Source organism: Cricetulus griseus, assembly GCF_003668045.3.
Source record: "Cricetulus griseus strain 17A/GY chromosome 1 unlocalized genomic scaffold, alternate assembly CriGri-PICRH-1.0 chr1_1, whole genome shotgun sequence".
Classification (NCBI taxonomy): domain Eukaryota; kingdom Metazoa; phylum Chordata; class Mammalia; order Rodentia; family Cricetidae; genus Cricetulus; species Cricetulus griseus.
The window spans coordinates 233,231,117-233,245,702 of NW_023276807.1; the positions used below are offsets into that span (position 1 = coordinate 233,231,117).

Below are 14,586 nucleotides of genomic sequence, written 5' to 3' on the forward strand. Positions count from 1 at the left end.
CTCCCTCTATTATGATATCTCCATTCTTGTTTTCTTTTATTCTTCCCTTCACTCAAACTTTCTGCTCCCTCATGTTCTTTGCATCCCTCCTCTTCTCCCCTTCTCATTCTCCTAGCTCCCTCCCCCCTCTTCCTGTGCTCCCAATTTGCTCAGCAGATCTTGAACCTCTCCCCTTCTCCAGGGGACCATGTATGTCTCTCTTAGGGTCCTCCTTGTTTATTAGTTTCTTTGGCAGTGTGGATTGTAGGCTGATAATCCTTACTCTATATCTAAAATCCGCTTATGAGTGAGTACATACCATGTTTGTCTTTTTGCGATTGGGTTACCTTGCTCAGAATGGTTTCTTCTAGATCCATCCATTTTCCCGAAAATTTCAAGATTCCATTGTTTTTTCTGCTGAGTAGTACTCCATTGTGTAAATGTACCACATTGTCTCTATCCATTCTTCAGTTGAGGGGCATCTGGACTGCTTCCAGTTTCTGGCTATTACAGATAGTGCTGCTATGAACATCGTTGAACAGATGTCCTTGTTGTATGAATGTGCTTCTTTTGGGTATATACCTAAGAGTGGAATTTCTGGATCTTGTGGATCCCATTTTCTTGAGGAGTCTCCATACTGATTTCCAAAGTGGCTGTACCAGTTGGCACTCCCACCAGCAGTGGAGAAGTGTTCCTCTTTCTCCACATCCTCTCCAACATGAACTGTCATTGGTGTTTTTGATTTTGGTCATTATGACAGGAGTAAGATGGTATCTCAAAGTTGTTTTGATTTGCATTTCCCTGATGGCTAAGGATGTTGTACACTTTATGTGTCTTTCAGCCATTTTAGATTCCTCTACTGAGAATTGTCTATTTAGTTCTGTACCCCACTTTTTAATTGGGTTGTTTGGTGTTTTGGAGACTAGCTTCTTGAGTTCTTTGTATATTTTGGAGACCAGCCCTCTGTCAGATGTGGGATTGGTGAATATCTTTTCCCAATCTGTTGGCTGCCGTTTTGTCTTGCTGACTGTGTCCTTTGCCTTACAGAAGCTTCTCAGTTTCAGGAGGTCCCATTTATCAATTGTTGACCTCAGTGTCTATGCTACTGGTGTAATGTTTAGGAAGCGGTCTCCTGTACCGATTAATTCAAGGGTATTTCCCACTTTGTCTTCTAATAGTTTCAGTGTAGCTGAATTTATGTTGAGATCTTTGATACATTTTGTCTTATGTTTGTGCAAGGCGATAGGCTTGGGTCTATCTGCAGTCTTCTACATGTCTGCAACCAGTTATGCCAGCACCATTTGTTGAAGATGTTCTCTTTGTTCCATAGTATAAATTTGGATTGTTTATCAAAAATCAGGTGTTCATAGGTGTGTGGGTTAATATCAGGGTTTTCAACTCTATTCCATTGGCCTACCTGTCTATTTTTGTGCCAATACCAAGCTGTTTCCAGGACTATAGCTCTGTAATAGAGCTTGGAGTCAGGGATGGTGATGCCTCCAGAAGTTCCTTTATTGTATAGGGATGTTTTGGCTATCCTGGGTCTTTTGTTTCTCCATATAAAGTTGAGAATTGTTCTTTCAAGGTCAGTAAAGAATTGTGTTGGGATTTTGATGGGGATTGCATTGAATCTGTAGATTGCTTTTGGCAAGATTTCCATTTTTACTATGTTGATCCTACCTATCCAAGAGCATGGGAGATCTTTCCATTTTCTGGTGATGTTTCTCTGATTTCTTTCTACACCAATGTATCATCGGTGTATAGTAGGTCTACGGATTATTTTGAGTTAATCTTGTATCCTGCCACTTTGCTGAAGGTGTTTATCAGCTGTAGGAGTTCCCTGGTAGAGTTTTTCAGGTCACTAATGTAGACTATCATATCGTCTGCAAATAGTGAGAGTTTGACTTATTCCTTTCCGATTTGTATTCCCTTGATCTCCTCTTGTTGTCTTATTGCTCTAGCTAGAACTTCAAGGACAATATTGAAGAGGTATGGAGAGAGTGGATAGTCTTGTCTTGTTCCCAATTTTAGAGGAATTGGATTGAGTTCTCTCCATTTAATTTGATGTTGGCTGTTGGCTTGCTGTATATTGCTTTTATTATGTTGAGGTATGTTCCTGTCATCCCTGATTTCTCCAAGACCTTTATCATGAAGGGGTGTTGGATTTTGTCAAAGGCTTTTTCGGCATCTAGTGAGATGATCATGTGGTTTTTTTTTTTTTCCTCAGTCTGTTTATGTGGTGGATTACATTGATGGAGTTTCATATGTTTAACCATCCTTGCATCCCTGGGATGAAGCCTACTTGATCATGGTGGATGATTTCTCTGATGTGTTCTGATATTCGATTTGCCAGGATTTTATTGAGAATTTTTGCATCAATGTTCATGAAGTATATTGGTCTGTAGTTTTCTTTCTTAGTTGTGTCTTTGTGTGGCTTGGGTATCAAGGTTATTGTAACCTGGTAAAAAGAGTTTGGCAATGTCCCTTCTGCTTCTATTGTGTGGAACAATTTGAGTAGTATTGGTATTAGCACTTCTTTGAATTTCTGGTAGAATTCTGCAGTGAATCCATCTGGCCCCGGGCTTTTTTTTGGTTGGGAGACTTTTGGTGACTGCTTCTATTTCCTTAGAGGTTATAGGTCTGTTTAAGTTGCTTATCTGTTCTTGATTCAATTTTGGTAAATGATAACTGTCCAGAAAATTGTCCATTTCCTTTACATTTTCAAATTTTGTGGAGTACAGGTTTTCATAGTATGACCTGAAGATTCTCTGGATTTCCTCTGTCCGTTGTTATGTCCCCCTTTTCATTTCTGATTTTGTTAATTTGCATGATGTCTCTCTTCCTTTTGGTTAGTTTGGATAACGGGTTGTCTATCTTGTTGATTTTCTCGAACAACCAACTCTCTGTTGGTTCTTTGAATTGTTTTCTTTGTTTTGACTTTATTGATTTCTGCCCTTAGTTTGATTATTTCCTGGCATCTGCTCCTCCTGGGTGAATTTGCTTTTATTTTTTTCTAGCGCTTTCAGCTGTGATGTCAAATCTCTGGTGTGACTATTCTCTAGTTTCTTCATGTGAGCACTTAGAGCCATGAACTTTCCTCTTAGTACTGCTTTCAAAGTGTTCCATAAGTTTGGGTATGTTATGTCAACATTTTCATTGAATTCTAGGAAGTCTTTAATTTCTTTCTTTATTTCTTCCTTGACCCAGGAATGTTGCAATTGCGTGTTGTTCATTTCCATGAGTTGGTAGGTTTTCTGCATTTTGATTTGTTTTTGATTTCTAACTTTAAAGCATGGTGGTCTGATAAGACACAGGGGATTATTCCTTTTTTTTTTTTTTTTTTTTTTTTGTACCTGTTGAGGTTTGCTATGTTGCCAAGTATGTGGTCAGTTTTAGAGAAGGTGATGCTGAAAAGAAGGTATATTCTTTTGTGTTTGGATAGAAAGTTCTATAGATGTCTGTTAATCCCAATTGGGTCATAACTTCTGTTAGTTCCTTTGTCTCTTTGTTAAGTTTCTGTCTGGTGGTCCTGTCCAGTGGTGAGAGTGGGGTGTTGAAGTCTCCCACTGTAACTGTGTGAGGCCTTATTTGTGATTTGAGTTTTAATAATGTTTCTTTTACGAATGTTGGTGCCTTTGTATTGGGGGCATAGGTGTTTAGAATTGAGACTTCTTCCTGGTGGATATTTCCTGTGATGAATATGAAATGACCTTCTTCATCTCTTTTGATTGATTTTAGTTTGAAGTCTATCTTGTTAGATACAAGGATAGCTACCCCAGCTCGTTTCTTGGGTCCATTTGATTGGAGTATCTTATCCCAACCCTTTACTCTGAGGTAATGTCTGTCTTTGAATTCGAGGTGTGTTTCTTGTATGCAGCAGAAGGATGGATTCTGTCTTCGTATCCAATCTGTTAGCCTGTGTCTTTTTATAGGCGAGTTAAGACCTTTAATATTGAGGCAGATTAAGGTCCATTGAGTGTTTATTCCTGTTTGTTTTTGATTTGTTGTTGGTACTGGTATTGTGTTCTTGTAGAGTGGTATTATCTATTGCCTATGTTTATGCGAGTGTAGTTAATTTCCTTAGGTTGGAGTTTTCCTTCCAGTACTTTCTGTAGGGCTGGATTAGTGGTTACATATTGTTTAAATTTGGTTTTGTCGTGGAATATCTTATTTTCTCCATTTATAGTGACTGAAAGCTTTGCTGGATATAGTAATCTGGGCTGGCAGCTGTGTTCTCTCAGAGTTGGTAGAATATCTATCCAGGTCCTTCTAGCTTTCAGAGTTTCCATGGAGAAGTCTGGTGTGATTCTGATAGGTTTGCCTTTATATGTTACTTGGCCTTTTTCCCTTGCTGCTCTTAATATTTTTTCTTTATTCTGTACGTTTGGTGTTTTAATTATTATGTGATGAGGGGACTTTCTTTTGTAGTCCACTCTATTTGGCGTTCTGTAGGCTTCTTGTACTTTCATTGGCATGTCTTTAGGTTGGGAAAGTTTTCTTCTATGATTTTGTTGAATATGTTTTCTGCACCTTTGAGTTGGGTTTCTTCACCTTCTTCTATACCTATTATCCTTAGGTTTGGTCTTTTCACGGTGTCCCATATTTCCTAGATATTTTGTGTTATGGATTTGTTAGACTTCAGATTTTCTTTGCTTGACAAGTTTATTTCCTCTAATTTGTCTTCAGCGTCTGAGATTCTGTCTTCCATCTCTTGTATTCTGTTGGTTATGCTTGCATCTGTGGTTCTTGATTGTTTACTAAGCTTTTCCACTTCCAGCATTCCCTCAGTTTGTGTTTTCTTTATTGTCTCTAATTCAGTTTTCAGGTCCTGAACTGTTTCCTTCAGCTGTTTAATTGTATTTTCTTGGCTTTTTTGGCTTTCCTTGATTTTTTACATCTTTTGGTTTGTCTTTTCTTCCATTACTTTGAAGGATTTTCTGATTTCCTCTCTTAGGTTCTCTATCATCTGCATGAAGTTTTTTTTTTTTTTTTTTTTTTTTTTTTTTTTTTTTTGTTGCTCTCTTCTGCTTCTTCTGTGATGGGATGTTCATGTCTTGCTGGTTTAGATTCCCTAGGCTTTGGTGGTGTCTTATTGGTTTTCCTGTTGTTGGATGTGTTCTCATATTGTCGTCTTCCCTTCTCTTCTTCCTGTGGGTACGGTTGGTGTCACTTCCTTTCCTGGTGTGTATGGGTCTGGTGTTCTCTTCAGGTGTGTGCAATTGACTTTGATACTCTGATGGATTTCAAGTTGGGTGCAGGCAGGTCTGAGGCACTTGCTCTCTAGGTGGGTGAGAAGCAGCATTGGTGCAGAGATGTCAGCAGACTCTGGGTTGCTTGGTCCTCAGGGGTCGAGTTGTCCTGTCACAGACCCTTGGGCAGGAGTTCCCAGAGTGGACAGGCAGAAGTTGGGCCCAAGGCAGAGGCTGAAGCAGCTCACCTCTGCTCTCTCTGCACTCTGTGGGGGCAGTAATAGCCCAGCGATCTCAGCAGAGTCAGGATCCCAGGGTCCTCAGGGACTGATTCAGTCTGCCTGCAGATCCTGGGGCGGGATTTGCCCAGGTGGGCAGGCAGAAGTTGGGCCCAAGGCAGGGGCTGAAGCAGCTCACCTCTGCACTCCCTGCACTCTGTGGGGGCTGGACGAATGATGTGTTCTTGAGGGGAGAGGAGATTATGTCAGAGGAAAGGTTGGGGAAGATTCAGTGAAGAAGTGAAGCTACTGAAGAACAGTTGAGTGAAGGAGAGTTGCAAGAGAGGTGTAGAAGGCAGTAGGCTGAGGGTTCCGTTCAGTCACTGCAGAGGTATGCCAGGGCAGAGCCGGCTTCAGAGAGCAGAATTCCATTTTTTTTTTTTTTTCTCAGGGTGAAGTTAAGGTGTCTGTAGACTGTGTGGGTATGTGTGCAATATTGCACTGGTAGCTATGTAACTCAGGGGAGCCAAAGTACACTTTTAGGAGCTGTGTTAAGGGCAGAGTTCTTGGTATGAGGTAGATGGCTCCTAAGTCTAGCACTCTAGCCAAAGATGGGCAAGCTTATGATTTTAAGGCAGAAATGATGAAATGCCTGGTTCATCTCTATGTCATGCCTCCTCTTTGTCTGCAGGAGACATGGTTAATTGATCATTGCCTCATTTCTCAATGAGAACAATTTCCATTGTGGTTTCTTCTTTTGTGTTTTTAAAAAGCCTCTAGCTTGATGGTTAAGTGTTTGGGGATCTTCCATTCACTCCTTTGTTATTGATTTCTAGTTTAATTTCATTATGGTCAAGCAGCATACTTTAGGATTTCAGTCCTTTGAAACTCACCAAGGCTTGTGTTATGCCCAATCCATAATATATTTTGGCTAATGTTAAAGACACATTAGAAATATGTATCATGCAGTTATGTGAGTGGGTTCAGGCTCTCTGTCGGCAGCTCTACCTTGTCTTGGCCAAAGGACCAGGAAGCAGCTTCCTGAGTTCGTAGCCATTTATCCCCTACTTCTCTCTTAACTTGTAGAGATGAGCATATTAAATTACCTGGGCATATTTTGCATTTATTTTATTTCTAGTCTCAGTTCTGTTAAGGTTATTATTTTTTAATAGTTATTTCCCAGATCCTTCCTTGCTAGGTCACTCCCATAGGTTTTCTGTGTTCTTCTAAAGAGGCCACAACTGTTACGAGGCTGCCTGATCTAGGTACCTGATCTGCTTGCTCTCTCCAAAGTCCTTTGAGCCTAGGGGTGGTCATGAATTCCTGTCACTGTTAGTTTCGGAGAACTGCATTCCCCACCTTCATGCGGTTCTTTATCATACAATGAAGTGCAATAAATAGGCATTTTACTGAGGGTGAGGCCCAAACCAGGTAGGCTCAAACAGGAAGCGTGCAGAAGGATTTCTTATGTGCAACAGGTAAGAATAGCATGGAGTCGCTGAAAGCAGTTCCCTCTTTGAGCAATAGAAAGGAAACATGGGGGCTGGAGAGGTGGCTCAGTGGTTAAGAACACTAGCTGGTTCTCCAGAGGTCCTGAGTTCAATTCCTAGTAATCACATGGTGGCTCACAACCATCTGTAATGAGATCAGGTGCCCTCTTCTTGCCTGCAGATATACATGGAGACAGACTACTGTATACATACTAAATAAATAAATCTTTTTTTTTTTTAAAAAAAGAAAGGAAGCATGGAGATTATTTTTCTGGCAGTCTGTATATAGTCATATAGGAAAGTATTTTGTGGGTACATTCCTGGACATGCTTACTTTATAGTTCAAGAAGAAATAATGACTACATTTTGCTAAAATGGAGGACTAGAACATTTTGGGGCATATTCTGTTCATATTATAACAATGGTGGTCAAGAAGGCTTCTGGGAATGCTCACTTTGCATTTCTAAACATGGCAGGAAGGTGTGCTGGCACAATCCTATAGTCCCAGCTCTGGAGAAATGGAGCATAAGGAGTTCAAGGCCAGCTTGAGCTGCATTGAAAGTTCAAGGCTCACCTGAGCTACATAGCACGGTCAAGATCAGCCTGAGTACCCTTTCGTCCTGGAGAGCTGCGGCTGGGGTGTGATGGCAGACAAGAATATTACTGAGCAAGTTTGGCTTTCTTCAAAAAGTTGAAGAAGGTTGAAAAAAGGAAAGGAGAAATTTGAAAGTATGCTAATAGAGGATTTTGCTTACAATGGTGTGTGTGACTAATGATTATGTTCTTTTAGTTCCTCATTTTGAATGGCCCAGTATTCTGTTTGCTCCTTGCTAGCACTTTGACAAATGGCTCTGCTTAGGGAAAGGGTTTCATTCAGTAGGAACCTTTATTGCAAAAGCCTGATAATGGTTCAGCATATTCAATGTGCTGGTAGATTTGTGTTAACTCTACACAAGTCAGAATCATTTGGGTAGAGGGAACCTCGGATGGAAAAATGCCCCCAACCAGACTGGTCTGTGGGCAAACCTGTGGTGTATTTTCTTGATTGATGATGGATGTGGGAGGGCCGGATCACTGTGAGTGGTACCACCCCTGCTCAGTGGTCCTAGGTGCTATAAGAAAGCAGGCTGAGCAGTCATGGGGAGCAAGCCAGTAGGCAGCATCATTCCAGTGCCTCTTCATCAGCAATTGCCTCCAGGTTCCAGCTCTGTTTGAGTTCCTGTCCTGACTTCTTTTAATGATGGACTAAGATGCAGCAGTGAAAGCCAAATAAACCCTTCCCTCTCCAAGCTGATTTTGGTTATGGTGTTTTTTATCACAATAATAAAATCCTAGCTGAGACATTCAGTGTCTAGTGAGGCCATTGTGGCTGGGGTTCAATAAGTGTGAGCAGTTGCAGAAAAGATCTGAGAGGAAATTCAGGATTAAGATTAGAAATATCCTTTCTAGGCCAATACAAAGCTCAGAGGATTAGCCAGAAGCCCATCATGACTTGTAGAAACAAGTTATATTTTATTTTATTTTATTGTTATGTTTTATTGTTATAATGGCTCCATTGAAGCTAGATTGTAAAGAATCAAACCCAAAGCAGTAGATCTGAGGGGTTGTATGAGAGAAGGCTGCCTGGGACTATCATGGATTGGGTTGTAGGAGGGGAAAGGATGATTTCAAGTTGTCATTAGTACAGCTGGGGAGTACAATTTTTAACGCAAAGATCAGATGTTCAGTTCTAATACTGAGGAAAAACTTCCTTACTTTTTTTTTTTTTACCCTTAGTGCACGTGATTGGAGATGTAGCTCCACCTGGAGATCTTGCCGACATTCATTAAGCTTTTAGTTCCATCTTCAACACTGTATAAACTAAATGAGGTGGTTTGTGCTGTAATATTAGAATGTTGTGTGCATCGTCAGATGCTAGCTGGGATACTTGAGACCCTATCTTAACAACAGCAACAACAAAAAACCCAACCCCAAATACAAACAAATAACCTCCCCCAACAACAACACACCTCAATAAAGAGGTAACTCTCCTATTAGTATCTTTTCTTATTTAAAAATATTAACAAGTATCTGTCTGGGCTCTTGTAACAAAATATCATAAACTATGGATGTAAAAATACAGCTCTTACCACAAAGGGATAGTAAGAGGGAGTTTATTGTGGAGTCAAATATGAATGATTGTGGACCAGGAATACAGATTCATGTTCTAATGTAGTAATAGTTTAGTCTCATGAAGCTTTTTAAAAAAATAGTAATAGAGCAAAGAAAGTCATGAAACAAGACACTTTTTAGACATTTGTGGGAACATCAGATAGGTGGTTTGGTTACAGCAAAGCAGGGAAATTTCTGCTACAAGTCAGAGATGCTCTCTGATGCCATTCTTAGTCTTTGGGTTGTGGAAGCTAGGAGTCTGTTAGTACATTCTAAAAATATTTACCAATAGCACAAGGATGTTAGGTCACACACAGAGATGGACAGTAAATGGCTGCTTAGGATGCTAAAAGTCTCCCAAGATATTTGGTTCCCAACCTGTAACTTTAGCTCACTATTAGCACTGAAGTTTTCATTAGTCAATCAGCTGTGTTAAATGTCTAATGCTGCTGCTGCTCCTTCCCCTTCTGCACTTCAGCTCACAACTGGATAGTTTAGAAACAATAGAAACGTATTCCTTACATTTTTATAGCTGGAAAGTTCAAAATAGAGCCAATTGCCAATTGCCCGTTTCATAATGGCACTCATTTCATTTGGGAGGCTCTACCCTTATGAATTAACCACTTGCCAAGGGCCCTACCTCTTCATAACATTACCTCACAGTTAGATTTTGTTGGTACATAAACATTGAGGCCATAACATAAACACCTATGTATGTATCTTTTATGATACATGAGAAGACAGGGTACAGGATGAGAACTAGAAATCCCCCAAAGCATTCGCACCAGTCTGCACCTCTGCCCCTGGTAACATTGGAGTACTATTTCCTTCTCTACCCAGCGTCACCAAACTGGAAGATTTCCCGAAGATCTCACATCTGAGGATTAGCTCTTACTTCAGTTTTCATTATCTAAGTCATGAGGTGGTTGAATATTTCTCCCTGTGTTTATTAGTTTGAATTTTCTGTGAGTTTCCTATCTATATATCCAGTCTGTATTTTTCTGTTTGGGTGTTTGCATTTTTCTTATTGGTTGCTGCTTATTCTTTATATATTTGTCTTCATGATAACTTTGTTATATTTTAACATTGCACGTGATAACTTTATTATAAAGTTCTCTTTTTTTGCTTTGCTTTGTTTTTCGAGACAGGGTTTCTCTGTGGCTTTGGAGGCTGTCCTGGAATTAGCTTTTGTAGACCAGACTGGTCTCAAACTCACAGAGATCCACTTGCCTCTGCCTCCCTAGTGCTGGGATTAAAGGCGTTCACCACCAATGCCCAGCTATTATAAAATTCTTTAAAACTCCTTTTTGAGATCTCAGTATGTAGTACAGGCTGCCTTTGAACTTTGTCTTCCTGTGGTAGGCTCCACAATACTAGGATTGTTGCTACAACCACCACGGCCAACTTTATGTGGGGGAGAATGAGGGAGAGAGGCAGGAGGTGAATCCCCGGGGGACTTGCTGAAGTAAAGGTCATGTGCCACACTTCAGTGGTCTGTGTGGAGATGCTGACTCTGCAGGCTCCATATGGTACCAAGATTCATCAACAACTTTTGTGATAAGAAAAAAGAAAAAGATGCCTGGGGAGAAGGCCAGGTGGATTATGGAGAAAGTTTGCAATCCTTACGATTTTGTTTTCAGTGTGTTTTCCCTTGGCACCTCCTGACAGCTAATAGTATGGCTAATAAGGATTTAGCTCTGTGTAAAGGGTTTTTCCTCTCCCAATTTTTCATGTGTCTTTAATAAATTCTATCATGTGTAAAAAAACTTTCTCAGAGGCACAGATTTTCTACTTTGAAAGTCTCTGTTTTAGAGGGCTGGTTTGAGGCTGTGTAAATTATTTAGAGGGTCGGAAGCAGTCAACAATATTAGCTGGCTTTGGCATCGCCACAGCCTAAGGTCTTGGTGTCTGGTGTACCTCAGTAGCTCTGAACTAGCCAGCCTGAAAGACCAGTTTTTGAACAGCTACTTTTTCAGCGTGTCTTTGAGACCTTTCTAAACAAAGTTCTAGATGCCAGGGCTGTCACTCTGCCATTTTTGCTGTTGGCAAGAACAAAGAAGAGGAAGATTGGTTTAGATCTGCACTGTAGGGCAGAGGTTAATGTCACCCTAAAAGATAGAACTCTGTAGACGGTGAGAACTTTCTCTCCCTCTTACTTGTGTTATCTAGAATTCTCAACATTAATGTCGTTTGACCCGAGTTCTCTCTATGCCTGGAAATAGTGAATTTTGAGGGTTGGCTGCTAGAGAACTTGAATTTGTAAAGGATCTGAAAGGATGTGAGAGTCTGCCCTTATAGTGGGAAATTACCAATACGGAGCCAAGTAGAAATATAAGGGTATTTAATAGGGAAAAACCTTACTTACAGAGCAACCTAGCCAGCCGGCGTGGCAGCAGTCTGTCCAGCAAGTACAAAAGTAAAACCGAAAGAGAAATGCAGTCCCCTGAAAGTCTCACTCTATGTCACCCTGACCACGCCCTGGCAAGTGTGGTCAGGCACACCTGTAGCCAGCCCCTAAGTAGGCATGGCTACAGCTTCCCCTACATGCCCTACTAATGCTTTGGATGCCGTTGTTAGTTAACCTTCCTCTTGACTGTGATCCACATGCCTGACAGGCAATTTAAAGAATGAGAGATTGATTTCCACTTATGATTTCAGAGGGTTCAGTCTGTCATGGTGTGGGAGCCACTTACATCATGGTGGGTCAGGAAACAGCCAGGGAAAGATAACTTGAGGACACACCCAGGAACCTGCTGAAGGTTCTAGAACCTCCTAAAATAGGACCACCAATTGTAAGCATGAATAATAAGTGGCCCAGGGACAGATAGATCAGGGAAACAAAGCAGCTGGCTACTAACTCTTACCTCTACCTCAGGCTGAATGGGCTGATCCTGTCTCCACGAGCTTTCACCAAGCCTCAGACTGTAGCCTCTTCTCAGTGTGGCTGAAGAATGAATGTCTCCTACCTTCAGTGTGACTGGAGAATGAATGCTTCCTACTGAATACTGAAGACCCTGCCTCTATCTATTTGTTTTTGTATTTATCTTGTTTTTACATTGAGACTACAGTTTTTCCCCCTCTTCTTCTCCCAATCCTTTCCTCTTCATTTTCCCTTCTCCCCCCATCCTCTCCTCCTCTTCCATTTTTCTTCAGAAATGGGAAGCCCTCCCATGGATATCAACCAGCCATGGTATATTAAGTTTCAGTGAGACTAGGCACCTCCTCTCCTATTAAGGCTGGATTAGACAACCAGTAGGAGGAAAGGGTCCCAAAAGCATGCAGCAGAGTCAGAGACAGCCCCTGCTCCCACTGTTAGGAGTCCTACTAGAAGACTAAGCTACACAACTGTAACATATATGCAGAAGACCTATGTCAGTCCCATGCAGGCTTCTTGGTTGGCAGTTCAGTCTATAAGTACCTATGGGCCAAGGTTAGACACCTGGCATAGGTGGGGGCACATATCTGGGAAGAACTAGAAACTGAGTACTGGAAACTCAGAAATCTGTGAGGGTAACCCTAGTTAAGACTCCTATCTATGTCCAAATTTCTTTAACCACTGTTTCCTTGGTTTGGGCTATAGCTCAGTGGTAGAGTGCTTACTTAGCAAGTAATCTCTATTATGACTCCCTCCAAAATATGTACCTGGGGCTGGGAATATAGCTGTACTTGCCTAGATCCTGGTTTCTATCCCCAGTAGTGTTGTCATGGGAAACAAAACAAAACCAGCTACATTCTCCTTGTCAACTTTTTCTTCTTTTAGTTTTTCGTGACAGGGTTTCTCTGTGTAACAGCCCTGAATGTCTTGAAACTCGCTCTATAGACCCGGCTGGCCATGAACTCACAGAAATCACTTGCCTCTGCCTCCCTAGTGCTGGGATTAAAGGCGTATTCAGCATCGTTGTTAACTTTTATTATCTTCCTTTCCTGTGTAGACTGCATAATTTTGAAATCCTTCCACTCTTATTTTTCCTTATTTTCAATAAAAGACTGGCTGAAGCAGATAACAATAGCCATGCCACAGCCTGAATGTTATAGTTTTGAAATTTCCTCTGTCAAGTTACTTTGTGTATTATTTTGAAATCAGTCTTACTCAAATTCACATTATATAGACAAAATATAGAAAAGTTTTTGGCCGGAGCACAACATGAAAACACTGTAATTTGTTCTTAATAACATCCTTTTCCCATCTGAAACCTTATGAATGGAGTGTTTGCTGGGTGACTTTGTGTTGCTATTCTGGCCACCTAAGCTCCCATCAGAGTTAACTGTTGAGCTCTGCTTATAGCATCCAAGGACTTCTCTAGGCTGCACCCAAACTTCCTGCCCACAAACTAGTTCCAGTGACCTAAGAACTGCATGATCAGGTTCAGTCATTAATGACCCCTGTTTTTGTTACCCTTTTCCTGGGTTCAAGTTAAGTTTGTTTTCTCACAATCATGAAGGACAATGGATAAGGACAACAGAAGAAGGGCAAGCAAGCAAGCAAGCAGGATTTTATTGACAGAATAATAGTTCCCTGCAGCAAAAGTGGGTCATGAAAATGGGCTGCTCAGTTGTGTTTTGGAACAGGCATCATATGTCTTAGGAATGATTTGGTCCCACCAACATGTAAATTAGGCATCTGGTTGGGATGAATTTGCCTGGCTAATTTGAATGTGTGTGGGGAATTCTGATTGGCTAGAGTGCTAGAGCACAGGCTCAGGAAAGCCTCAGCAGAGAAAAAGGCACCAAGACTTTGTATGTGTCTGTGTGTGCTGGTGGGAGAGAGGCACTGAGAAGTTCCGGAGGGTGGGGCTGGTGGGAGAAAGGCACCAAAAAGTGCCAAGCAGGGGTGAAGGTGTGGGGGGAAGAACCAAGACAAAAAAAGCAATGGTTGGTGGTTGACTGATAGCTGGATGGGTCAGAGCTTTGGGATATAAGCTGTTGAGTTCACCAATTATATAAAGTTTGTCCTAAAACTTAAGTGTTCTTGGGTCTGACAGTGGATTCTGCTGGGACATGTAGACACATTTTCCTTGTGCCTGTAACCCTAAGTGCCTATAGAATGGGGATGCCTTGCTCCTATCAGTTTGATACGAGTTTCCTGTATTATTTTCATACCACTGTGACCAAATTACTTGACATACATAGTTTAGAGGAGAAAACATTTATTTGGTATGAAGTTTTAGACATTTCAGTCCATTATGGTGAGGAATACATAGCACAGGGCACGTCTGTTCACATTGTGTTGGGCCTGGACCAGCTGAAGAAAGTAGCCAGAGATACCTTAAGGACCCATCCCCAGTGACTTGCTCTCCTTATCTAGGTTCCGCCTCCTAAAACCTCCAGAATCTATTGAAATGGTGCCACCAACCATGTGTTCAAGTCATGCACCTGTGGGGGACATAGAGTCAGATTATAAAAGTGGCTATAAATAAAATGTGATCAGGGTCAGTAAGGTGATCCCTCTCTCTCACCTACACATGTGCACACCTGCCTAATGTCAGTGAATAAATGTTAAAAAATTAAAGCTTCCCAAAATTAATTTTTCTGTATTATTGTTGCCTGTATGAGTATTGC

The 14,586-nt window shown here is 41.1% G+C and overlaps 1 protein-coding gene across 2 annotated transcripts in view; it reads left to right on the forward strand.

Moving 5' to 3' along the window:
• Vwa8 (von Willebrand factor A domain containing 8) overlaps positions 1 to 14,586 on the forward strand; it is a 330,350-nt gene that overhangs the window by 14,962 nt on the left and 300,802 nt on the right. The window lies entirely within an intron of this gene.